The following is a 25,442-nucleotide window of genomic DNA, read 5'->3' on the forward strand; positions in this document are numbered from 1 at the left end:
TATAACCCCTGTAAACCCAAGCCACACCGTGGGTGCAAATAAAAGGGCCGCGGGCCGTATGTTGAGTAGCACTGCTCTATGAGCTGCCTTTGTTATGCATTGTATGTCTAGGTCCTGATCCCGTAGTGAGAACCACACGGGAGCCTCGTTAGGGGTGATGGTGCCCAGCCTGGCTTGTTCTCCTTGTGGATCAAATCTTGCCTTGCTCTAAGCCAGTGAAACGGAATTAGCTGCAGTGAAACTTGCACCTGATTATGTCAAGGACGACTTTGTCACAAACACTTGACTCTACAGCATGCGAATGTGGTGGTGTACTGAGAGAATCCTCCGTTCCGGCTTGGTAAGACTTTGCGTGATGTCATAAAGGGTTACTGTGTCCACATTCCGATGAGTGGTATGTTGAAATTATACTGTGGGAGGGAGAGGGTGAGCGTGGTAAAGTGTGTAGAGAGAACAGAGGCTGGGTCTGTGGAATCGGCAGCTGAGCCCAGAATGAGTCCTTGAAAAGCACCCATTCCTTCCAGGAGAAACCTAGTGCCCTGGTTCCAAGGTAAAGAGAAACTCATGTGTAAACAAGAGACCGAAGGTGAAAGTAAGCGGATGCACTGGTAAGAGTGGCCAGCTGAGGCAGGACTCTCAATCCTGCCAGCTACTGTACACCAGCAAGAATCCCGAACCCTTGCTGGGCATAGGCAGCCTATCCCTCCTCTCCCACAGGAACCCGAAACACCACTTCTGTGGTCCTGCACCCCAGCACGGGACAGCTGGGGAACAAGGTCCCAGCCCCACTGGGCCAGAGGCAGCACCTGCAGCTACTGGGTGGCACAGCCACAGCACCCCCCAGGCTGTAGCCCCATGGATCAGGTGGCATGGCAGCACCCCCTGGGGATTGGGTAGCTGGGCACTGTGGTGGCCAGTTCCCCAACCCCCTGCCCTGAGCCCTCCACACTCCATCCCACGCTTAAACTTCTTACAGATACTGTTGTATCGGAACCCTTGACCCATTGCATTACAACAGTACCTGTAAGAAATGTAACTTTTGCCCCTGAAACAGACCCAGAAAAACACTGGGTTTCTAAGTTGTCCCTGACACTTGGAAAATGATTCTTCCCAATTAGGCAGGACTTGCACAGCGCTCTCAAGTGCAGTGGCTGGAGAAAGCTGAGTAGGTGGGTTTGGTATTTAAGTATTTTTAAATCCTTTGTACAGAAGGGAAAAGATCGCTTTTATGAACCACTAGGTGGCCATATTACCTGCTCCTGCCTGCTGTGTCTGTCAGCAGGAGGATTGCGGAGAGTAGTTACATAACGTTACTCCTCAGGGCTGGTAGGAGAATATGACTGACTGCTTACTCTTCCAGGGCTGTCTAGGCAGAGAAGCAAGCTGGAGGCTGCTTTCTTGGGAGAGGTGCTAACACTGAGGTTTAAAAAGCATTTTTTGATTGTACAATTTGATCTATACGACCTGTGCTGTTTCATCAATACATTGCTAAACTTACTGGTTGATTTGTAAAGAACAGGGTTTCTTGTTGGGGGTCACCTGCCTTCCTAACAAATGCCGACCTAAGTGTTGAGCAATAACCTCTGAAAGAAATGAACAGATGCAGCAGTTACTTTGTGAGAAAAATTAACCACCGTTGGCCAGCCCCCCAAATTGTCACGTCAAACCATAACTTCTACAGCTGAAGTATTGGGTATGATTCACGAACTTGGTTCCTCCCTCTGGTTGTTTATCATTTTGCTGAAAGCCGCCCCATTACAATCATTCCATCAGTGCTGAGTCTCAATGCAGTATTCAGGCATTTTGAGATGGTAGGTGCAACTGCCTAACTTGATCTCTAACTCCCTCCCCTTTAATACTTAACATAAAACTTTAGTTTCAAAAAACACACACCTTTTAGCTTGGGAGTTGAAGCATGGAGTCTTTTACTGCATTATCACAGCCAGTTGTGCAGGTGTGTGTACATCCAAATTGCTGCCAGCCACCTGGCTTTTTTCAAATTAGCAGCCAGAATGGCAAGACCTCAGAGGCGGGTTATTAATTTCTAATGGTTTAAATGTGACATCCAGAACGTTTCGTACATGAAAAGCTCCACACGTGCATTGACTATTGCTCAGTGTTTTTGAAGGGTACAAGACTGTTGCACATTAAATCCACCTTGGAAGAATTTACCCCATCTCATTTATGTACCCACTAGCTTTATGTAGCTCTGCAAGCCAGCAGCAGCTACTGCTTGGGGGAGCACCTGGTCCTCTTGAAACTACTGAACAGTTCAGGAACATGAGCTTTTCTCACTTTCTATCTTCATTTACTCTTGTCTCTCGGAAATTGCTTGAGGCTGTATTTAGAATGTAACTCCCCTAGCTGGAATGGGGCCCAAAAACAGGCTCTGCCAGATTTACTCTTCATTCATGGGCTCTAGAATGACCACACATTGATTTTATGTCTCTCTCCCACCCCACCCCCCAAAAAACAACTGTGCCTCTAGAACATGGGTTCCCAAACTGGGGGGGCATGCCTCCCCCACCATCAAGTTTTGCTGCCCTGCTCAGTTCCTTTTTTTTCCTCAAGTTTTGCTGCTTTTGGGGGGGGGCGGGGGGGGCATGAGGGTTTTTTCAAAAATCAAGAAGGGTGGTATGATGCCGAAAAGTTTGGGAACCACTGCTCTAACACCAGGTTGGGATGCTGGTGACCTCTGCCCCAGGGGAAAGATCATTACCTGATAAAGTTATCTCCTGGGGCAGTGAATTCCCCTTGCTGGATCACTGTGCTGTGTTCATTGGCAGCTGTGGCCTTCATTTGGTTTTCAGATGACTTCAATAACCCCCCTAGTTCTAGAATTCAGAAGCGTTTCCTGCCTGCTCTGTTGAGAATGGGAGGAGCCAGAGATTTTATTACAGCTCAGGATTCCTCCACACCAGGGGTGGGCAATAATTTTTGACGGGGGGCCACCCCAGAAGGGGCGGGACCTCGGGCAGAAGGCGCGAGGACAGGACACTTCGGTGCTGCCTCATTCACAGACCCTGATTAGTCTGGGTGGGGGAATGCGCAAAAGTCTTTGCTCCCCCAGAGGGAGCCGCCAACTGTTCTGAACAGCTGGTGGTTTCTTCTAGGTGCCCCTACCCCTGGCAACGGGAGACTTCGTGTGCTCCCCGCTGCTGCCCCCTGGTCAATCAGGGCCTGGAGAGAGGGAGCGTGTGAAGTCTCTCGCCTCCTGCCCTGCAAGGGAGCCCCGTGCTTAGTCACCTACTAGCTGAGCAGCAGCTGGCTGTCGACTTTAACTGCTGAGCCCCTTGATTGGCCTGGGGGCAGGGGAGTGCACAAAGTCTCTTCCCACCCTGCCCTGCAAGGAGCATGCAGCGCTTAGAAGCCCCGTGCCCCTCGCAGGACAGGGGAGACTTTGTGCACTTCCCCCTGCCCCCAGGCCAATCGGGGCTTGGGGGCGGGGTGAGCACGTGAAGTCTCCTCCCACCCTGCCAGGCGCATGCAGTGCTTCTAAGCACCATGCACTCCTTGCAGGGCGGGAGGAGACTTGGTAAGTTTCCTGATTGGCTGGAGGGCGGGGGGAGCGGCAGGCCGGATCAACTTGCTTGGTGGCTGGATCCAGCCTGCTGAGGCCCTTTTGCCTGAGTGTCCTGCAAAGGGGCAGAACATTGGCCAGGTCTGGGCCTTTCTCTTGACAGTCAAACTAAACTCTCCATCTCCGTTCATCCCATGCTCATCAACAACCATAGGCGCAGCGCCCGTTGGTGTCCGATACTGTTTCCTTCCATCTTTCCCTGTCCAATCCCATGTTCCCCCCTAAATAATTCCCCCACGTTTTTACCCCTTCACCTTTCAGGCAGTGGGAGACTGTTGCTGTTGTCTCCTTTTAGGGTAAAGTTACAGTCTTACTCTCTCCTCTCCAGTCCAGAAGCTATCGACTCCCCCCACACCTGCTAAGTAATGATTTCAGACTAGAGCAAGCCCTTGACACGGTTTATAGGCAGAATGATGATTATGCTCATGACAGACGCCAGGATGGTTGTTCGTAAGCAGCAGCTTTAACTCTCAGCCCCGTTCTGTAGCAGCCGGCCCTAAGGATGCCCTGGCTGCTCCCAGACATGGTAGCGAAGGCAGTTAAGGGAGAATTGCTTGATTTCCCCCAGGCAGGGAGACGTCCTAATGCAGATGCATTTGTCAGGCCCGGGTCTGTGCCTCTCTTAAAGAGAGGCTGTATTTTGGCAGGCAGTAAAGTGAAAACCTTTGTCAGAGACCAGGGTCACATCAGGCTAATGCGCACAGCACCCTCCAGGCCTGGCAGCAACGGGCTGTGGATCAGTCTGAGCTCTGCTGGCAGCAACTCTGGGTGGGGACTTTTTTTAATATGTTTCAGAGCCGTGTCCTCAGGCCACGGCTGGAGCAGATGAGTTAGAGGGTTTCTTGAGGTGAATGGGCTGTGGGTGTCAGCAGATCCACGCATGGTGAGAGGAGAACATTGTGCGCCAATGGCTCCCATGCCTGGGTGGCAAAGCAGTTAGCTGCTCCCAGTTGTTTTCCAGTGGCTGTGCCAGACAAACACTCAGTGTGGCCCTCCTTGCCAAACCCGATTGTCACGCAGCCAGAAAGCCACAGACGGGAACCCAGAGCCCTAGTTCTGGCTCTGCCATTCCCTCACCATGTGGCTATGGGCAAGTCACTTCCCTGCTTTGCCGCCATTGTAAAACCAGGCTGATTCCTTACCCATGGGAGCATTCAATCTTCAGTGCTTCTCAGCTGCTGGAGAAGCGCCAGTTGTTTTGGAATCCCATCCCGGCTGAGACAGGAGTGGGGTGCAAAGGGGATATTTCCTGGCATTCCCGGGGGACCGGAGCTCTCAGCATTGAGTTGGAGAGAGAACGTGACACATGCACACCCCCAGCAACAGATGTTTTGTTGCTCTTTCAAGGCCATATCAAAGGGAGGGAAGCGAAGAACAGGAGGGAAGTCTATTTGTGTGCACTGAGCAGCAGCATCTCCCAAAGTGTAGCCTTCCTTCCTTCCTTCTGTGGCACTAGCCTGGCCCTGCCTCGTTCTCAGCAGCTCATCCCTTTATATCCTCCAAAAAACACATTTAGAATCTATCCGCCTGTTCCAGTGTCCGGCGGCGCATAGTTTACCTTGTAAAAGTCCTGACTGCCGTGTTGTGACATTGTATCCTCCCAGGCTCTGGTGATACACCACACATTAGTTCCATTTCATTCTAGCAAGATGACGAGTTGTAGCAGCAGCGACATGGGATGCTGACCACAGCAAAGTGCTGGAACTCATCCCGTGAACTCTAGTTCTACAGCAACCCATGCTCCCTACCTGGTGGGGAAATCTAACCTGGTGAGTGGAACAGATGCTTAGCATCCCTATGGATTTGTGGTAGAAAGAGACTAAGAGGGGAGGTGCAGGAGGGAAGCCTGTAAAGATAAATGTGGCTTTGCACAATAGACAGCAAGGCTACATCTACACTGGAGGCTTCTTGCACAAGAACAGCTGATCTTGCGCAAAAATGTGCCAGGTGTCTACACTGCACGTGCGTTCTTGCACAAGTAAATTTACAGTACAGCGTTGGAAAACAGGGCTTCTTCCGGAAGAGTTATTCCTCTCCCCATGAGAAATAAGCCTTCTTGCGCAAGAGAGCAGTGTAGAGAGGCAACATGAATTTCTTGCGCAAGAAATCCCTATGGCTAAAATGGCCATCAGAGGTTTCTCATGCAAAAGAGTGTCCACACTGCCATAGACAGTCTTGCGCAAAGCACATCTCTTACACAAAAGCACGTGCCAGTGTAGACACGCTCTTATGGAAGACTTTTTGCGCAAAAACTCTTCTGCAAAACAGTTCTTGCGCAAGAAGCTGCCAGTGTAGACGTAGCCTAAATCCCCAGTGGAAGGGAAATTAAACCACAGGTGGAAAAACATTCGCAACCCAGCAGTGGGATCTTAATGCAAGGAGAACATCTGAAAAGTACCAAGTCAAAGAAAACAGCTTCCCTTCAGTCTCTCGAGAACCTCTAATGCTCTGTAGCTATCCTTTCCCACACCCTTGTTAGCAAAACTCTCCTCCTGGGTCACTTTCTAAATTGTGCCTTTCTTTACGTGCCTCTGGCTACGTCTAGACTGGCATGATTTTCCGCAAATGCTTTTAATGGAAAAGTTTTTCTGTTAGAAGCATTTGCGGAAAAGAGCATCTAGATTGGCACGGACGCTTTTCCGCAAAAGCACTTTTTGCGGAAAAGCGTCCGTGCCAATCTCGACGCGGTTTTGCGCAAGAAAGCCCCAATCGCCATTTTTGCCATCGGAGCTTTTTTGCACAAAACAGTTTTCAGCTGTCTACACTGGCCCTTTTGCGCAAAAGCATTTCCAGAAAAGGGCTTTTGCCCGAACAGGAACGTCAAAGCATTTGCGCAAGAAGCACTGATCTCGGACAGTAGAACTTCAGTGCTTTTGCGCAAAATCAAGCGGCCAGTGTAGACAGCTGGCAAGTTTTTCCGCAAAAGCACCTGCTTTTGCGGAAAAACTTGCCAGTCTAGACGCAGCCTCTATGTTTTAGGCTGTGGCTGGTGTTCTCTGTCACTTGCTATGGACTGTACCTGCTTGTGTGTCTATTTTTTTTTGTATAGTGTGTGGGGGGAGGGGGTGGTCAAAGTTTCCCTCAAACTGTGTCAGTCACATTTGTCAAGGATGCCAGTGAGATTCCACAATCCTGCAGCTCACTAGAAGACCCGTTCATACTCACCCCCCTGCCCTGCCCTGGTGTTGAGGTGCACACATAGGAGATACCAGTTGAACTGCATCAGTTTGGAAACAGATGTGGGTGAAGCAATACCGCTGCCTCTTTTTTTGTGGGCACTTAAATAGACACAAGATAAACTAAACAAACACAGGGGCTAAGTCAGTAAGTAATTGACTTATACCATCAACACATGTGGTTCTCTCAGACTGATCAACGAATGGCCAAGCAAGCTTTTGATACGGTCTCCCACAATATTCTTGCCAGCAAGTTAAGGGAGTATGGGTTGGATAAATGGACTGTAAGATGGACAGAAAGCTGGCTAGACTGTTGGGCCCAACGGGTAGCGATCAACGGCTCGGTGTCAGGTTGGCGGTTGGTTTCTAGCAGAGTGCCCCAAGGATCGGTTCTAGGGCTGGTGTTGTTCAACATTTTTATTAATGACCTAGATGAGGGGATGGATTGCACCCTGAGCAAGTTTGCGGATGACACTAAGCTAGGGGGAGAGGTAGATACATTGGAGGGCAGGTATAGGGACCAGAGTGACCTAGACAGATTAGAGGATTGGGCCAAAAGAAATCTGATGAGGTTCAACAAGTACAAATGTAGAGTCCTGCACTTGGGACGGAAGAATCCCAAGCATTGTTACAGGCTAGGAACCGAATGGCTAAGTAGCAGTTCTGCAGAAAAGGACCTGGGGATTACAGTGGATGAGAAGCTGGATATAAGTCAACAGTGAGCCCTTGTAGCCAAGAAGGCTAATGGCATATTAGGGTGCATTAGGAGGAGCATTGCCAGCAGATCTAGAGAAGTGATTTATTCGGCTCTGGTGAGACCACACCTGGAGTATTATGTCCAGTTCTGGGCCTTCCACTATAGAAAGGATGTGGACGCATTGGAGAGGGTCCAGCAGAGGGCAACCAAAATGATGAGGGGGCTGGAGCACATGATCTATGAGGAGAGACTGATGGATTTGGGTTTGTTTAGTCTGCAGAAGAGAAGAGTGAGGGAAGATTTGAGAGCAGCCTTCAACTTCCTGAAGGGAGGTTCCAATGAGGATGGAGAGAGGCTGTTCTCAGTAGTGACGGATGGCAGAACAAGGAGCAATGTTCTCAAGTTACCGTGGGGGAGGTCTAGGTTGGACATTAGGAAAAACTATTTCACTAGGAAGGTGGTGAAGCACTGGGATAGGTTACCTAGGGAGGGGGTGGAATCTCCATCCCTGGAGGTTTTTAAATCTCGGCTTGACAGGGCCTTGGCTCGGTTGATTTAGTTGGGATTGGTCCTGCCTTGGGCAGGGGGCTGGACTTGACGAACTCCTGAGGTCTCTTCCAGCTCTATGATGCTATGATTTTATGAAGAGCACGCTGATTTAGCTACATCAGTTTCTAACCAATTCAGCTGAGCTGGTACAGCTTTCTGTGTTCGCACAAGGCTTAACAAAGATCATGCAGGCCCACAATCTTCTGTTTGCCAAGTGTATATTCCTGGGGCATATTGCTTTGGGATGTGGGTTAGTTACATGCCTAGCACAATGTTGCATGCTGTGCACTATAGGGTTGTTAAATATCGGTTAACGGAATAGTCGATTAACCTCATGAATTCTTTTTGGTTACTCGACTATTCTATAGTTCCCAGGGGTGGGGCCCGCAGCTAGTGCGCTCCAGCCCCACTCCCGAGGAGCCCCCTGCCGCCTCAATATCAGAGGCAGCAGCGTAGGGTCCTGGGGGGGGGGGGGGGAGCTGGTCCACAAAGGAGACAGTTTAAAAACTAGCTTCCTTCACGGACCGGCTGCCTGTCACCCCGCGCTGCTGCCTCTAATACAGAGGCAGCAGTCCATGTCCGGGGTGGGGGCTGAGCTCCTGGACCCAGCGCAAGCCAGGACTGAGCCAGGCTGCCTGCCTGCCTGCCTGGCTCCTAATACACTTTAAATGCAGAGCAGTGTAGGTCCCGGACTGGCATGAACCAAGACTGAGCCAGGCTGCTGGCCAGCCTGTTAAAAAATGTACTGGCTGGGGGGAATGCATGTAGTCTATAGCATTAACCTATAAGCTTTTGCTTATCGGTTAATTGACTACACTATTACATTCCTAGTGCACAATTGCTTTGGAGATTTGCAGTTGTCCCACCAGCACCTCTGAATGGAAGAGCCTGATCCATAGACCACTAAGGCTAGCGTCTCATCCACACTTGCGTTAAACCCCCTTTTGGAAGAGGACCGAGCTGTGTATTTGGTTCAGTGGTGTATGTTTTGTGGTCGGTGGGTTGGCGCTTTGTTTCTGATGTGGGGATGGCAGATGTCTCCCGGCGTCGCTCATGTAAGGGGGACACAAGTACAGCTGGGTTTATATGGCCATTTTCTGCTCGATCCCAGGATATTGTGATGGGGAAGGATTTTGATGCTGAATGTGAGAGACAAAGTTCCTTCAAGAAACGATAAGCATTTACCGAGGTGTAACCAGAACAGGCTCCTTTATGTTTCTTATGGAAGTTGTGGTGCAGGGGAAAGTGTTAGCTGCTATTTGGACTTGGAGTCAATGGGATTCCACCTGCAAATGTAGAGATGGTTTGTCCCAAGATCATTCATTCTCCCTCTGGTTTTTATAGAAAACTGCAGTCCAGCCCTGCACAAACACCCCTCCCCCCCAGCTCTAGGGTTAAACACAATCTCTGTTTAGAGCCACACCTGGAAGAACAGGAGAACTTGGCAAAACAAAACACACACACAAGAATCTCTATGGAAGGGGTCCTTGTGGCTGTAGCCTTTTCTCTTTGTTGAGCTGCTTCATGGTTTTTGCTGCTGTTTTGCTTTCACCCTGGATGTGTTGTCTGGTGTTTATCCCATTGTTTTGTTTCTAACGCCATGTGGCTCTGGGATGGGAACGATAAATCTGGGGCTGGAGAATGTTTAGGCTGAACAAACGCCACATTCCAGCGTGTTCCTGAGACGGAAATGCCGGTGCAGGCAGATGCATCTGCCTTACCACTCTGGAAGCACAAACAGGCTAGATTAGCTAATGACTGACAGGTAGCAGGTAAGCTGAGGAGTCTCTGTATAGCAAACAATTTGGGGAAAACAACCAGTTCCACTAGCAGCGCTCCATTAGAGGTGGTCCCTGGGCCTGCTCTTTTGAAGTGGGTAGCTCTCCTCCCACCCTCTGTCTGTGGGTTCTCTGGGCTGGGTCCTGTCCTGGGTTGGAAAACACCTGGTATGTTGTGATTTGCAGTCTAGCTAATACGACACCAGTGTTTTTTGGGTATTGTAGGTGTTAGCCAGGGGACACAAGCTAGCTGGACTGATGGATTTGAGAGACCCCAATGAAAAGGGACAGGGGTGATCATTCGCTAGGGGATGGCCACCCCGAAAGACCGAGGGAGGAGGAGGTAGGAACAGTAATGGAGAGGTGGATCCGATGTGAGTCGATACCTGCACCCTGAGCAGAGGAACAAACCTCTGGATATTAAGGCATCCCAGCTAGAAGCTCAGTGTGTGGTTTGGGCCTTCCTGTGCTTTTTTGTGCGTGTTACGTTGCAGTTTGCTGTGCCACTCGGTGGGCGGAAATTGAAATCCGTATCAGTAAAAAGGAACTGCTTACATTAGAACAACAGGGAGATTCAGGGGCGCTTAGACTGGCTATTCCACTGTCCGGGTGACAGGCTGGACAAAGCCCTTGCAGAGAGACAGGAGGGCTATTCCTACGGTAAGGAACAGACCCGATGGGACCGCCGGGATCTTTTCCATCTCTAGCTTCTCGGAAGGTGGGATGGCTACATTTGCTGACTCAACAATGGGATTGTCCACAAGGATTTGACAGCGTTTCCTGCGTTAACAGGAAATCACTGGGGCTTCTTTCCTTCGTGCGTAAGGCAACAGGATCTTCGTCCTCTTGCTCTCTGCCACCGTCGGCAGAACGGGGGCGGGCGGAAGGAAAGGCACGAGAGGAACTCAGTCAGCCCATGATGTGAAATCTTGTGCACGAAGAGACTTGGCACTAGCTCCAAGGCTCTTGGAACGACTTGGGATGCGTTTCCCATGGCCAGGCCTCAGGCATGCAGCTACTGGCCTCCTTGCTGAGGAGTGTGTTCTGCACCCAGTGCAGAGCCATCCACCCAGCAATCTCTGGACCACAGGCTCTAGCCACGGCGTTCCCTATTCTCCAAGGGGCATGTGGGGCTCGGGGAGAACCCGTGAGCTCGGCAGCGTGGCTCATAGAAGAGAGAGATTGAGCAACCCAACAAGGCCACCCTTCCCAGAGGCAGAGGCAGGGGCAGGAATGCTCCAACCGCCCCGCCTCTTCTCTGCTTTTTCTAGTGAGTTGGAGCCACTTCCCCAGCAGGGGCCTAGAGGGAAGAGTGTCGCGTGGTAACTAGGCATTCCCAGCTCTGCCCACTGACTTGCTGCTTGGACCTGGGGTATCCCTAAACGGCGCTGGCCCGGTTTCCTCATGTTTTGCATAGGGTGAGTGTACTGACCTTCCTCCCCAGGGAGTTGTGTGGGGGAGTTTAACCTTTGCAGCCCCAAAGAGATTATGTCTGACCTTGAATTTGTGATGGGGAAGGATTGACCCGTCAGTTTGCTTGGGGCAGGGTCGGTGTGGGTGTGTGTTTTCCTATGGCAAAGCTTTCCTGGCCTCCCCTAGCTATTCTTTGGCTTTCCCTGCACTTTTGGAGCCACAGGGCACTGTCAGGCCCCTCCATAAAGAACGGTCCAAGCTGTTCAATTGCATGAACTGTGGAGGTGTCCAAATACTCCTGGAAGGGGATTTGGAATTTCCTAATGTGCATCTTTTGTCCAGAAGCAGAATGTGTTGCAGCTGCAGGCCCCAAGCTCGTAAGCCAAAATCCTGTATTGGGTTTTTTCTTCACTCAGCGCACAGTCAACCTGTGGAACTCCTTGCCAGAGGATGCGGTGAAGGCTAGAACTTTAACAGGGTTCAAAAAAGAGCTAGATAGCCATTGATGGACCGAACCTCCATGAATCTACTAGCCAAGATGGGTAGGAATGGTGTCCCTAGCCTCAGTTTGTCTGGAAGGGGGGAGACAGGGGAGGGATCACATGAGGATTACCTGTTGTGATTCCTCCCTCTGGGAGATCTCGTATTGGCCACTGTTATAAGACAGGATACTGGGCTAGCTGCCTTCCCCGGTGGCTGGAGGGAGCCGGCTCGCTGTGCCATGTCTCCAGCAGCTGGGCTGCCTTCCCTGGTGGCCGAGAGAAGCCAGGCTGCAGCACCGCGGCCATAGCCTTCCCCAGCGGATAGGGATGTTAAATTAAAATTAATTAATTAATTGAATAGTTCATGGGATTTCCATTGACCATTCAATGAGTCTCTAAGGGTTCCTCCGCCTTTGAACTTACAGTTCCAAAGCAAAAGCCCCGCAGGGAAAGTGGAACCAGCTGGCCCTGCGCTCCCTGTGGCACCTGAGCCTTTGAAATGTACAAGAGTCCTGGCGGGGCTCTTGTACATTTCAAAAAACAGAATCGCAGCAGAAGCGGTGCAAGCAGAGACCGCTTCAGTCCCTGCTCGTGCCGTTTCCACTGTGCCTCTAACTCCCCTGCCCCTCACGGAGACGGTGCTGGGAGGAACCAGCTTTTAAGCCAGCTTCCCCCAGTACCAACTCCTGCTCCCCCCCTTGCTGTCTCTCTCTGATAGAGGCAGCATGGAGGTGGAGAGTGATTAGTCACATCACTAGTCAACTAGTCTCTTACATCCCTACCAGTGGCGGCCCCAACCCTAGGTGGTCGGCGTGTAGGCAGTTTTGGGAAGGCCGTGCCTTCCTTTGCCTGCATTACCGACCACCCATGGCCAAGTTTTCAATCAAGATTGGATGTTTTTCTAAAAGATCTGTGCTAGGAATTATTTGGGGGAAGTTCTATGTCCTGTGTCATCCAGGCGATCGGACTAGTTTATCGAAATGGTCCTTTTCTGGCACCAGAGTCTATTCATGGCACAGACGACCTGATTATCCATTACCAGTACAGTGTCTCTTCTTCACAATCGAGTAGCATTTCTAAAGCACCCGTCAGTCCGTTATCAGGCACTGAACTGCAACCTGCAGAGCAGCCACCCTCTTGTTCCAATTGCTCAGTCTCTTCATTTGCCTCCAGCTCGGTTCATTGGTCTTGCCGGAGCAATGCTGCGTAGAGGAGATGTCAGAGGAATGTTTTGGTCGTGGCCCTAGACTGTCTCTCTGACCTAGCTGGGCTGGTTCTGTGGTGATGCAGCAGATCCCAAATCCTGCTGTTAATTCCGTTGAATCATTTTTCTATGCAAAGCGTGAAGATTTTTCTGAAGCATTTCACCAAGGCTGCTGTTTTGCCTCTGAACGTCCTGGCTTCACCCTTCTCCTGTGGGAGCTGCTCAGTTTGGCCAGTCCCAAAACATGGTCCCTGGGAATGATAAGCAAAAACTGCTGCAGTCATTTCCTCCTGATAGCTTTAAGATGGGGCAAGGTTCCTGGTTTCTCTGGGATCCTCTAGCTCCCCCTCTGCGCTGCACTGGCTTGTCGGAGTTTAGAGATAGGACCCTGCAGACTCTTAAACATCGGGCCTGCTTCTTCTACCCTGGACAGCCACCCTCATCTGTGTTAGTGTCTGTGCGTCTGGCACATCAGCCCTTCTACAACCACCCCAGGGCTCTGAACGTCAAGTTGGGTTCTTGGCTTCTACTGACAGGCAGATTTGACAAAAGGTCACATGAAACCTGCAGGCCCCATGCAACGTGTGCTACATTCAGTGAGTCTGTGGTAGCATGAATGACCAGGCCTTGTGCATAGAGAACAATGTGTTGCAGGTGCATAAAGAGGGACAGAATCCCGCTGACTCCAACAGGTGTGCTGTAAAATAAATAAACGTATCCCCTCAGATCAATCATCAATTCTTCTACTACGGAATCCCCGGAGAGAACAGGCCAGGTTTTGAAAGGAGCCACCCTTCTACTGAAGAGTTTCAAAAACTGACGACAAAGGGAGACAACAGAACTGGAATTTGTTTGCAAATTCAGCACTATCGACTTAGCATTGAATAAGGATCTCATCTGGTGAATGCATTACAAAGGCAACTTCCCCTCCCTGGATATTCACATCTCACACCAAATGCTGTGAATGATCCACTGCCACCCTGACTTAATTAGCATCGTTGACACAAGCAGCTTCTTCCTTATATAGACTCCTGCTTCTGTAACTGCCACTCCAATACACCTGATGAAGTGGGTTTTACCCATGAAAGCTCATGCCCTAATAAATGTTAGTCTTTAAGGTGCCACAGGGCTCCTCGTTTTTCCAGTTCATACAGTTACACTGCAGCATGGAGCTGTATGTTAACTCCTTACTCTGGTGCTGTGACTTTGGTGCTGTCTAGCCGAATCCTTTTGCTAAGGGAGCAAACCATTTGAAGAGTTCCCTGTTCTGATGGGATTGACCTTGTGCAGCTGCAACTTCTTTTAGCATCAGCTCGGTGGTTTCAGAGGGAAGCTTTTGGAAGGAGGAAGAACGTGATTCTTAGTTTCCAGTGTCACAGAGCTCAGGAAGTCTGGAAAATGCTGCAACCACAAGGACCCCTTCCAGAAAGATTCTTTTTTGGTTTGGTTTGCCAAGTTCTCCGGGTGTTTTTTCCAGGTATGGCTCTAGAAAGCGTCCTCAGCCTCTGCAGGCTGCGGTAGAACAGCGTTCACGGGATGGAAAAACTGGATTGTTTTGTGACCTAATGTGCGTTGAAATCCTTCTTCTGGACAGGCAGTCATGCCAGATAGGTCATGTGTGAAGGCATATAATCTGAAACAGCTTGGGTCTGAGAACACCAGCTCTCGGGCCAGGATATTCTTGCCTCTATACGAATGTGTGTCAGTGCAGCAGGGAAAGAGAACACCCTGGGCTGGCCCCATGGCAGTAGTGAGGGGCCTGGTCCGGAGGCGTGTGCTCCTGAAGGCACTGGGGAAGCTCTGTGAAAGAGGGGCACGTGGAATGCAACAGGTCAATGCGGTTTGAGCGTCCTGGTTCTACTCCGTTTCTAGCCCTCCCGGGACTCCCACCTCAACACCTGAACAAAGTAACTGTAGGGCTAGGCACAGCCTTGGGGGGCCATCAGAGCACCCGGCTCCCTTCCGACAGCTGCCTGAGCGTGGCAGCCGGTAGCCGGCGTCTCATGCGGTGCCTCCGAACAAAGCGTGCAGTGCAGAGCCAATGCCTGTGTGTCTCCTCCCCTGGCCTTGCCGGAACCCACCGGCAATAGGGCAGGGCCTGCAGGCTGCTTCTACCGTGACAGCGTGGAGGGCCCAAGAGCAGTGGCTGAGCTTAGTGTGTGGCACAGAGCAGCCCCTGCTTAGGCTTCCCCATGTGGCGACCAGATGGGAAGGGGCTGCTCTTGCTGTGGAGCATGTCCGTGTGCATTCCAGAGCGGCACACGGGTACATCAGAACTGGGCTGGTGCACGTCCCTCAGTGTGTGACGTGGCCCTCCTGGCTCAGTGCCCCACGACTCGGCTCTGCCCCCTCCCCCTTCCCCCATGGCCACGCTCTGAATTCACGGGCTTTTTTACTGCAGAAAAGGAGGAGCTGCCCCATAGGGACCTGCAGCAAGGGGCTGGAAGGGCTCTGCCCGAGCGCCGTTTGAGTCCACGGCTCGTTTGTGGCCGTATTTTTTGGCGACAGGGGGAGGGGAGGAGGAGGAAAAACTGCTGCCTTGTTTTGCCTGCATTGGGCTGCTGGGTGCGGGCGGGGGGTGTCTCTGCTGCCCCAGAAGAGTGGGGGTTGCTGCGGGCTGTCAGGAAAAGACACTAAAAGAGAAAAACTAAACTCTTTGGCCGATCAGGCTTTTGCAGCAATTGCTGCGGCCCAGCACCAGCCGTGCCCACCAGATTCAGTGGGGGCTCCCTGTAAAGATGCCACCGGGTGCTCTGGGGCAGACACACTGTGTTTCTGGGCTGTGATGAGCTCCTCAGGCGGGCAGCTCCCAGGGGCCAGCCACAAAGCACCCAGTCACCATGGCAGGTGCATGGGCTGGCCCTGAGTCTTAGAGGGAACCAGCTTCTCTCGGTGCCCCCAGACTGGTGGGAAGGTCCCCACTGCTCAGCAGCTCTCTCCAGAGTGCAGGGGAGGGTGCACATGGGAAAAATGGCTCCCCTGCCCAGAGTGTTTCCTTTTAGCCCGGGGCAGATCAAAGCCGCCAAAGGAGATGAATAACCCTGGCCTGCTAGTGGCATGGTACCACCCTGCATCTCCTCATTCCTCCTTAGCAGCAATTGCAACAGGAACAGCGGTGAGCCGCCTCTGGGCAGAGAGCTCTGCTTTGAGATTCGCTCGTTAACAGAGAAACCCCACGCATGGTGCCGCTTTCGTCCGACCCTCCCTCTCTCTCTGCCCTGGTGATCAGCCAGGAGGAACACCCCTGCCAAGTGACGGTTACACTGACCTGCTAGCTAATTCCCCTGCTAGATTTCACGCGAGCAAAATGTTTTGCTGAGCGGTTCTTCGGATCCCATCGTCTCCAACAACCTGCGTGGGAAGCCCCTTTCCAAGAAGGGCAGAGAGGAGATGTGCCTCATATCCATAGTCGATTCCAAGGACTCCTTGTGTAGGACTCCACAGCTACAGCTTTCCGCACCAGTACAGCGAGAAGGCCTGTGTCCAGGCTCTTAAAGAAGCAGCAGAACTAGAAGGAACTGCTAACACTTGCCCAGACAAAGAGCCCATGGGTGGCACATAACTGCTCCTGAGGGATAGGATGAAGTTTAATAAGCACAAATGCGAAGTGCTCCACTTAGGGAGGAACAATCAGTTTCACACACAGAATGGGAAGCGACGGTCTAGTCCTGTAGAAAGAGATCTAGGGATCATCATGGACCAAAAGCAAAATATGAATCAACAGTGTGAGGCTGTTGCAAAAAAAAAAGCAAACATGATTCTGGGAGGCATCAACAGGAGTGTTGTAAGCAAGCCACGAGAAGTCATTCTTCCGCTCTGCTCTGCGCTGATTAGGCCTCAGTTGGAGTATTGTGTCCAGTTCTGGGCACCACATTTCAAGAAAGAGAGGGAGAAACTGGAGAGGGTCCAGAGAAGAGCAACAAGAATGATTAAAGGTCTAGAGAACATGAGCTATGAGGGAAGACTGAAAGAATTGGGCTTGTTTAGTTTAGAAAGGAGAAGACTGAGAGGAGACATGAGAGCGGTTTTCAGGTATCTAAAAGGGAGTCACAAGGAGGAGGGAGAAAAATTGTTCTCCTTGGCCTCTGACAAGGGCTGGGCTTAAACTCCAGCAAAGGAGGGTTAGGTTGGACATTAGGAAAAACTTCCTACCTGTCAGGGTGGTTAAACACAGGAATAAGTTGCCAAGGGAGGTTGTGGAATCTCCATCACTGGAGATATTTAAGAGCAGGTTAGATAGACATCTGTCAGGGATGGTCTAGACGGTGCTGGGTCCTGCCATGAGGGCAGGGGACGTGAGGTCCCTTCCAGTTCTAGAGGTTCTATGATTCTATGACCCCTGTGCTGCTTTGTGAGGTTAGGGCAGGGTGGTATGTGAAGGAGACAGCAGTTGTCACCCAGGCTGAGGGAATGATAGAAATGAGGCCCTCTTGTATTCAGGTGAATCCTGTTGCTGCTGCCTGGCATGTCAGGTGTTCCTCAGATACAACCTACACCGGTGTGCGGTGGTTTGTGACAGCTCATGAATAGGCTGCGGCGGAACAGCAGATGGTGCCAAGAACCTGAGCCAATGTTGGTCAGGTTATTCGCAGGGCCAACCCTGAGAGGGATTGTTGTCCTGTGTATTTCTTCTGTGTCTTTCCACCAGGGAAACCTGCTTACGGAAGGTGAAATTCAGCCCTATGCTAGGGGCTAGCAACAGGTCTATGCAATATCTAAGTCTCACTTCAATTTTGTTTTGGCTGCTGCTTTGCACAGGGACGGATTTCGCCGGCTGCATCACGCTTTCCCAGAGAAGAATCGTTGGAACGGGTCCTCCTTGCTGTTGGTTTGCATCAAACTGATCACTGTCCCTACCTCCTTCCTTCTGATCAACAAACGTTCAGCTGTGCAGTGGCAGAAATAGGAACTTGGCCCTCCAATGGCTTGACAGTGAACTAGACGGAATCAGCCCTAACGCCAATATTGTCATGCGGGACTAATCCTCAAGATGCGGCAGGGCCACTTGTTCATCCCTAATGCTGAAGTCCCTAGTTCCTCCTCTCCGTGATCTATCCTAGACCCATCACTTCCTGAGAACTGTGTCGAGTTGCTGTTGTTTTCCCCGATGACTGAGCTGGGGGTGGGGGAGGAGGAAGAAGGGAATCCGGCTATCTGGCTGCTCCTGGGGTGGGTGGAACTCAAGCTCCCAACCCTGCATTCCCCAGGTAAATGCTGTAACCCCTAGTCCATTCAAGAACCCCACACCACCTCCCTACCACCTTCAGAAAGTCCCTTATCCTCTGTTTGCTGTCTGGTTGCTCCCAGGGAACTGAATACACCAATCACGATTAAAAGCAATGGCACTGACCACAAATTACGACGTAGTCATATTGGGTTCAGTGCCATTTTCCTGTACTGGATCTACACGGGGAAACTTTTGACAGCCCTAAGTAGCAGTGGTGGAAATGGGAAGGGGAGGAGACAAATCCTGGTGTAAATAGCAAGTCAATAGGGCTATGGCACGTACTCTGATGGAGGACCTGCCCCAGACTTTAATGATCACTGTTGCACGTGTCTATTCCTGAAGTTCTGGGGTTTAGAAATCTCTCTTCTCGATGATGCTTTGATGTATAGAAATGGCACGCCGCAAGCCTCCATTCCAGACAATAATTGCAAAGGCAAACTCTCATATTGTATTAAATCACAGGCCAGCGGTGAGGTCAGGCTGGTAAACAATCTTTCTGAGTGAGGGTTAGCCTTTGCATTGCTGTCATTTTACCCCTGGCTTCTCTACTATAATAAACCATCTGAGAAGCAAGGTCATAAAACATTAAAATATGAGAAATTGCAGTCTGCTGAGCTGCCCACAGGGGAGGGGATGAAGCATATTAGGACCCAAGACAAACTAGTGTTGATAAACTTTCTGATCGGTTGGGGGGAGGAGCGGAGGAAGAATAGTTTATTGAAGCTGTCAGCAAAGATCAAATCTATTGTATTACATACTCAAGCTTCTAGCAGTGCCATTGCAAATCTTCTGTAACATTGTGAACCTACAGTTTGTGGAATAACTAGCTATACACTTGGGCTACATCTACACTGGCAGTTTCTTGTGCAAGAACTGTTTTGCAGAAGAGTTCTTGTGCAAAAAGTCTTCCACAAGAGCGCGTCTACACTGGCATGTGCTTTTGTGCAAGAGTGTCTATGGCAGTGTGGACGCTCTCTTGAGGAAGAAAGCTCTGATGGCCATTTTAGCCATAGGGGTTCTTGCGCAAGAAATTCATGTTGCCTGTCTACACTGCCCTCTTGTGCAAGAGGGCTTATTCCTTGCAGGGAGAGGAATAACTCTTCCGGAAGAAGCCCTGTTTTCCAACGCTGTACTGTAAATTTACTTGCCCAAGAAGTAAATTTTTGTGCAAGATCAGCTGTTCTTGAGCAAGAAGCCGCCAGTGTAGACGTAGCCTTGGTGACTATAAACTAGAACCTTAGCCCCCCTCCCCGCCTCTTCACACCTATTTTTTTTAGAAAATGCTTTCCCATTCTGGACATCGGGGGTTAATGTCTGAATTTCCCATGTGGTACATAATGGCGCGATGTGCTACCTTGGTGTGTGAGACGAAGCGTGAAAGATGCTAACCAAGAGGAAGTGCCTCAGGCAAAAATCTGAAACCGCTTTGCTTTCTGAGAAGCAGTTTCATGGAAAGCGTTCGGTGGGGCTGCATTGCTCTTCTTGGAGGTCTTGGAGCTCGCTTATGTCTTCCTGACTTCCTAAAGAGAGAAGGTAAGCGAGGAAACATCTTTTATTGGACCAACTTCTGCTAGTGCATGGTACCTGCTTTCGAGCAGCACAGGGCTCTTCACAGCTTCAGGCCAAAGAATTAGTTGTCTAGCAGAGTTGTGAATGTAAGTTCACACTGTTACCTTACTCTCTCAGGGTATGTCTACACTATCCTCCTAGTTCGAACTAGGAGGGTAATGTAGGCATACCGCACTTCCAAATGAAGCCCGGGATTTGAATTTCCCGGGCTTCATTTGCATAAGCGAGGAGCCGCCATTTTTAAATCCCCGCTGGTTCGAACCCCGTGCAGCGCGGCTACACGGGGCTCGAACTAGGTAGTTCGGACTAGGTTCCTATTCCGAACTACCGTTACTCCTCGTGAAACGAGGTGTACCGGTAGTTCGGAATAGGCACCCTAGTCCGAACTACCTAGTTCGAGCCCCGTGTAGCCGCGCTGCACGGGGTTCGAACCAGCGGGGTTTTAAAAATGGCGGCCCCGCTTATGCAAATGAAGCCTGGGAAATTCAAATCCTGGGCTTCATTTGCAAGTGCGGTATGCCTACATTACCCTCCTAGTTCGAACTAGCGGGGTAGTGTAGACATACCCTCATATCCTAGAACTAACACAGCTATAGTAATGCTACAGATCACTTTGTAGACGGTGTGGGGGCTTGAGTGGACTAAGGGATATGGCATTTACCTGGGGAGTGCGGGGCTGGGGGTCTAAGTCCTGCCCACCCTGGGAGCAGCCCGATAGCAACACAGGCTGTCCTGGAGATGGAGCTGGCTCCTGCATTTGGAAAGCAGGATAAGGGACCTGCTGAAGGTAGAGAGGTGGGCTGGGTTCTGAAGTAGACTCGGGAATTTAGCTGGGGAGCACAGGGTGGTAGGCTCGAGTCCTGCCCCCCCAAACCTCCCCCCGACCCTCTTGGGAGTGACCAGACAGCGAACAGAGGATAAGGGACTCTCTGAAGGTGGTAGGGAGGTGGTGTGGGGTTCTTGAGTGGACTAGGGGTTACAGCATTTGCCTGGGGAATGCAGGGTCGGGAGCTTGAGTTCCACCCACCTTGGGAGCAGCCGCATAGCCCGCACAGGCTGGTTCCTGAATTAGGAAGGCAGGATAAAGGACCCTCTGAAGGTAGGCAGGTGGGCTGGGTCCTGGAGTAGCTTAGGCGATAGGGTATTTGCCTGTGCAGCACAGGGTGGTGGACTCAAGTCCCGCTTCCCCTGGCAGCTCAAGTCTTGCCTCCCCTCTTGGAGCAGCAGGACAGCAAACACAGGCTGCCCCCAGGATGGAGCTGGCTCCTATATTAGGAAGGCAGGATAAGGGACCCACTGAAGGTAGAGGGGTGGGGTGGGGTCTGGAGTGGATTAGGGCATTCCCCCTGAAGAGCAAAGGGTGGTGGGTTCAAGTCCCACCCACCCTGCGAGCATCCAGACAGCCAACTCAGGAATGGAGCTGGCTCCTGTGTTAGGAAGGCAGGATAACGGACCCGCTGAAGGTAGGGCAGTGGAGTGGGATCTCCTGTGAACTCAGGGACAGGGCATCAGTCTCTGGAGCACGGGCTGGTGGGCTTGATTCTGCCCACTCAGACGTCAGCTGGGAAGCCAACACTGGCTGCCCCAGGGATGGAGCTGGTGCCTTGATTAGGAAAGCAGGAGAAGGGACTCTCTGAAGGTAGGGAGCTGGGCTGGGTTCTGGAGTGAACTAGGGGATAGGGCATTTGTGTGGGGAGGGGAGGGCTGCGGGTTCCAGCTCCAACCCCCCTCCACCTACCCTGGGAATGGAACAGCAGAGCCCAGGCAGGCCTGCCCTGCACCACTCCTGAATGCAGCTGGTATGTACAGCAGTGGATCTATGGTTCTATGTGCTGCCCCTCATCTCCAGGCCCCAACCACACAGCTTACAGCTTCCACTGGCCACAGTTCTCCATTATTGATTAATGGGAGCTGCAGGAGTGGTATCTGCAGGCAAGTACTGTTTTCCGCAAAAAAGCCCCGATCGCGAAAATGGCGATCGGGGCTTTTTTTGCTGAAAACCACGTCTAGATTGGCCACGGACGCTTTTCCGCAAAAAGTGCTTTTGCGGAAAAGCATCTTGCCAATCTAGACGTGCTTTTCCGAAAATGCTTTTAACGGAAAACTTTTCCGTTAAAAGCATTTCTGGAAAATCATGCCAGTGTAGACGTAGCCTGTGTGTCTCTGTCATTCTCACAAACATGCACTGTCCTTCCCTCTCCTCTCCTGACCCAACACATACATGGGGGATTGTTACTACTTTTACTGCCTGCAAAGTGGGTTGTTTTTGGTTTTTGACTGTTCTGTGCATTTCGTAACTTTCATTTCTCTCTTACACTTACTTTTAATTCTTTGAGTAGTGAGTTCTAAAATGCTGAACCTGTCACATCTGGAGTAATTATCTCTATGGTAATTGTACTACTGGACGTGGCTGGCATGTCCCTGCAGCCCCTGAGAAAGTCAGATCCCCTGTCAGGAGCTCCAAGATCTACTGGTAGATCCTAATCTACTGGTTGGTGACCACTGTGTTGTTAGAAGATAAACGAATCATAGGGAAGAAAGCACCAAAGAAAAAGCTCATTGCTTTGGGATACAGTTACTGAGCTATACCTTGCGTACCTCAAGGCTGTTTACATTTAGGCTGCATCTAGACTGGCATGATTTTGTGCAAATACTTTTAATGGAAAAGTTTTTCCGTTAAAAGTATTTGCGCAAGAGAGCGTCTATACTGGCTTTTGAGCAAAAGCATCCGTGCCAGTGTAGACGCTCTCTTGCGCAAGAAAGCTCTGATGGCCATTTTAGCCATGGGCTAAATACTTGCTCAAGAGGGCTTATCCCTGAGCGGGAGCGTCAGAGTATTTGCGCAAAAACCACTGGTTTTGTACATTACAAAGTCAGTGTTCTTGAGCAAATACTCACAGCCAGTCTAGACAGGCAGCAAGATTTTGCGCAAAAGTGGCTGCTTTTGGGAGAGAAGAGAGAATGGGGGTGGTTCTGGAAATAATTTCTGAAATCTTTTCAGTGTCATGAATCATTTGCAAACTCATTGCCATTGATTGTTTGAAGTTTGTTTAGTTGGGAGCTAGGCAGGATGTGGAGGGGTGTTACCCTGGGAGACAAGGTATCAGCCTGATGACTTTGAAAAAGTGTCTTGAAGTCCAGAGAAATGAAAACTGGAAAATACCTACAGATCTAGTCCAACTAATAATGGAGCTCTAGGGGGATAAGGCATGCGCAGAAGGGTATTGGCTCTATGCCTCAGCAACCACACAGCTGCTCTCAGTTTATCTGATCTTGCAGCCAGCGTACTGTAGCATTAACAACATGTAAAACTGGCAGCATGGGAGAGGTGCGGGGGAGATTGCAGGCTGATGTGCTCATCTGAAATTAGAAACTGAAAGTAGTATTCTGGTGAAAGATAAACCTGTAACTTTAATCCTCCTGTGACAAAGTTGCAAACCAGTATCAGTTACCTGATTGGGGACAGAATGGAAGCAGGGATAGAATGAAGTCATGCATAGGGAGGTTACCCTGCTGCCACAGGCTGCAAAACCTACTTGTGTTAGGGGTTGTGTGTGACATTTCGGCTAAGTCCACACTGCCACTTTACTGCGCTGCAACTTTCTGCCTCAGGGGTGTGAGAAAACTTCCCCCCCGCCCCGAGAGCAATACATCACAGTGCTGCAAAGCACCAGTGTAAATGGGGTGCCAGTGCTGGGAGCTACTGCCCCTGTGGAGGTGGTTTACATAGAGTTCTGGGAGAATTCTCTTCTAGGCTGTGCTTTAATTTTAGAAGCTTTGGTCTGACATCTTTCTGTCCGTAGATAGCAGCAGCAAAATTCACACACGGAGTCCAAACAGGGCAGTGTTACTGTAGGTGCAAATACACTTTTAAGATTTAACACCCCCCCCCCCCCCCCGCCCAAATGATATTTCAGCTGTTCTCATGCACGTGTCGGTCTTTATTTCCTAAAGGACTCTTAGCACTTCACTTGAACAACTGTGGAGTCTCAACTGAGAGCCAGTCACTAGCAAGAGTCTTCCCAGTGACTGCTTTGCAATATTGATTGTGCATGTGCATTTAGGATGGATTTAGAAGTTGTTTGCAGTGTAAAGCAATTGAAGGCAGTTTGGGCCATCTTCAATGCTGTGTTTTCATTGTCCCAGTGGAGTGGATTGCAAAATGCAAATAAGTAGCAGGGATGGTGAAGGATAAGTGAGACTTTAAACATTCTTTCAGTTTTAATTATCTTGGGTATTGTTTGTGACACAAAGAAGTTTGTTAAAAAATACGAGCTAAGGTTTTCAACAGCAACCTGTGATTTTTTTTTTTAATTCAACTGGAGGCGCCTTAAAGGATCTAGACTTTTTTTCCTCAGATGGCAGGTGCTCAACCCTCTCTAAAAATCAGGATCCTCTACAGGAGCCTCGAGTGAGGGTCCCAAAAACAGAGTGGTCCCCCCCCCCAAATAATTAGTCCCTTCTGAAAAATGTGACTGTGATTTTTAAAGAACATTCAGTGTGCTAAGTATTAGTAACATAGACTCCCTCCTAGGCTGTCTCCTAGTTCAGAGTGAGTTTCCCCCTGTAAATGTCACTCTGTGTCTATCTATACTCATTTAAGGGATGGTTAAAGAATAAACCAGAGAGAAGCTGGGATAACCAAAACAGGTTGAAAGTGCAGCTGAAGGTGGAGGGACATCCTGGGTATGTCTATTCTGTAACGCAAGCCCAGGCTTAGTAGCACTCCACTTAGCAGACCCTGGACTTGTTGATTTAGAGCAGGGTTTCCCAACCTATGGGTCGGGACCCAAATCTGGGTCGCCATTACATTTCAAAAGGGTCACCAAGTGTCTCTCCAGGTGGCTCTGCCCTCCCTCCGTTTTTCAATTGCCTTGGGTCACCAAGTCTTTCTCAATTGTCAAAATGGGTCCCCATCTGGAAAAGGTTGGGAACTGCTGATTTAAACTCATTTGTAACCCCAGGCTGGGAATTTTTGAACCATGGGTCCAAACCTGGGGCTTCAGCATCTGCCTTGCCTGAGCCAAACTATGCACATCCCTGACTTCCTAGTGCCATCCCAAAATATGGCTGCCTTAACCCTTAGTTTGTGGTGCAGTGTGGGAAAACTTAACTGTCCAACACAATTGACTGGCTAGAGAAGTGTTTCTCAACCTTTTTTTTCTAAAGTATTCCTTAAAAAAAAAAAGTTAGAAGTATCCCCAGTACCTACAGTTTTCAGACACACACGATTTTTTTCTACCACTGCAACACATTTGTTTAACAACTTAATCGTTGCCGGGTGGGCAATGAAATTTTTGAGTGTAAAAAGTACAAAAATAATAGAGCACTGTAAAACTTAAAACAAATTCAGTTGTCTCAATTTCAGTAGTGTTGACGTACCCCCCCAGACTTTTCTTGAGTACTGAAGGTACTCGTACCAGTGGTCAAGAAACACTCAGCGAGAGGACTAAGACAGTTGGACCATGGGACTGTGGGATATTGTTGGCAGACTCCCAGAGCACAACTCCAGAGCGGCGGGAAAAGGGCTTGAACCCAGGCTGGCAGCTTGACTCAGGCTTGTACCCTCCACTCCCATGGGGTCATTGGACCCTGGGTTAGTGCCATTTGCACACAGATGGAAGGGGTGGGGGGGGGGCTAGGCTTGAACCTGAGTTCAAATACTGGGCTACACTGCAGTGTAGACATATGACATTTACAATAGGTGGACTCACAAGCTTCCACAACTGCGGTTTACTCTGGCAGTGCCTCACTAATCCTCCTGTGA

General features: G+C 50.3%; 1 protein-coding gene across 1 annotated transcript in view; it reads left to right on the plus strand.

Moving 5' to 3' along the window:
• Window positions 1-417: 417 nt before the first annotated feature.
• Window positions 418-25,442, plus strand: part of INSR (insulin receptor) — a 133,896-nt gene continuing 108,871 nt past the window's right edge. The window contains exon 1 of the mRNA XM_075902958.2: window positions 418-550. The gene's annotated coding sequence lies outside the window, so the exon portion shown is untranslated. The remainder of the gene's footprint in view (window positions 551-25,442) is intronic.

This window comes from Pelodiscus sinensis, chromosome 32, assembly GCF_052426305.1.
Source record: "Pelodiscus sinensis isolate ZL-2025 chromosome 32, ASM5242630v1, whole genome shotgun sequence".
NCBI classification, from domain to species: Eukaryota; Metazoa; Chordata; order Testudines; family Trionychidae; genus Pelodiscus; species Pelodiscus sinensis.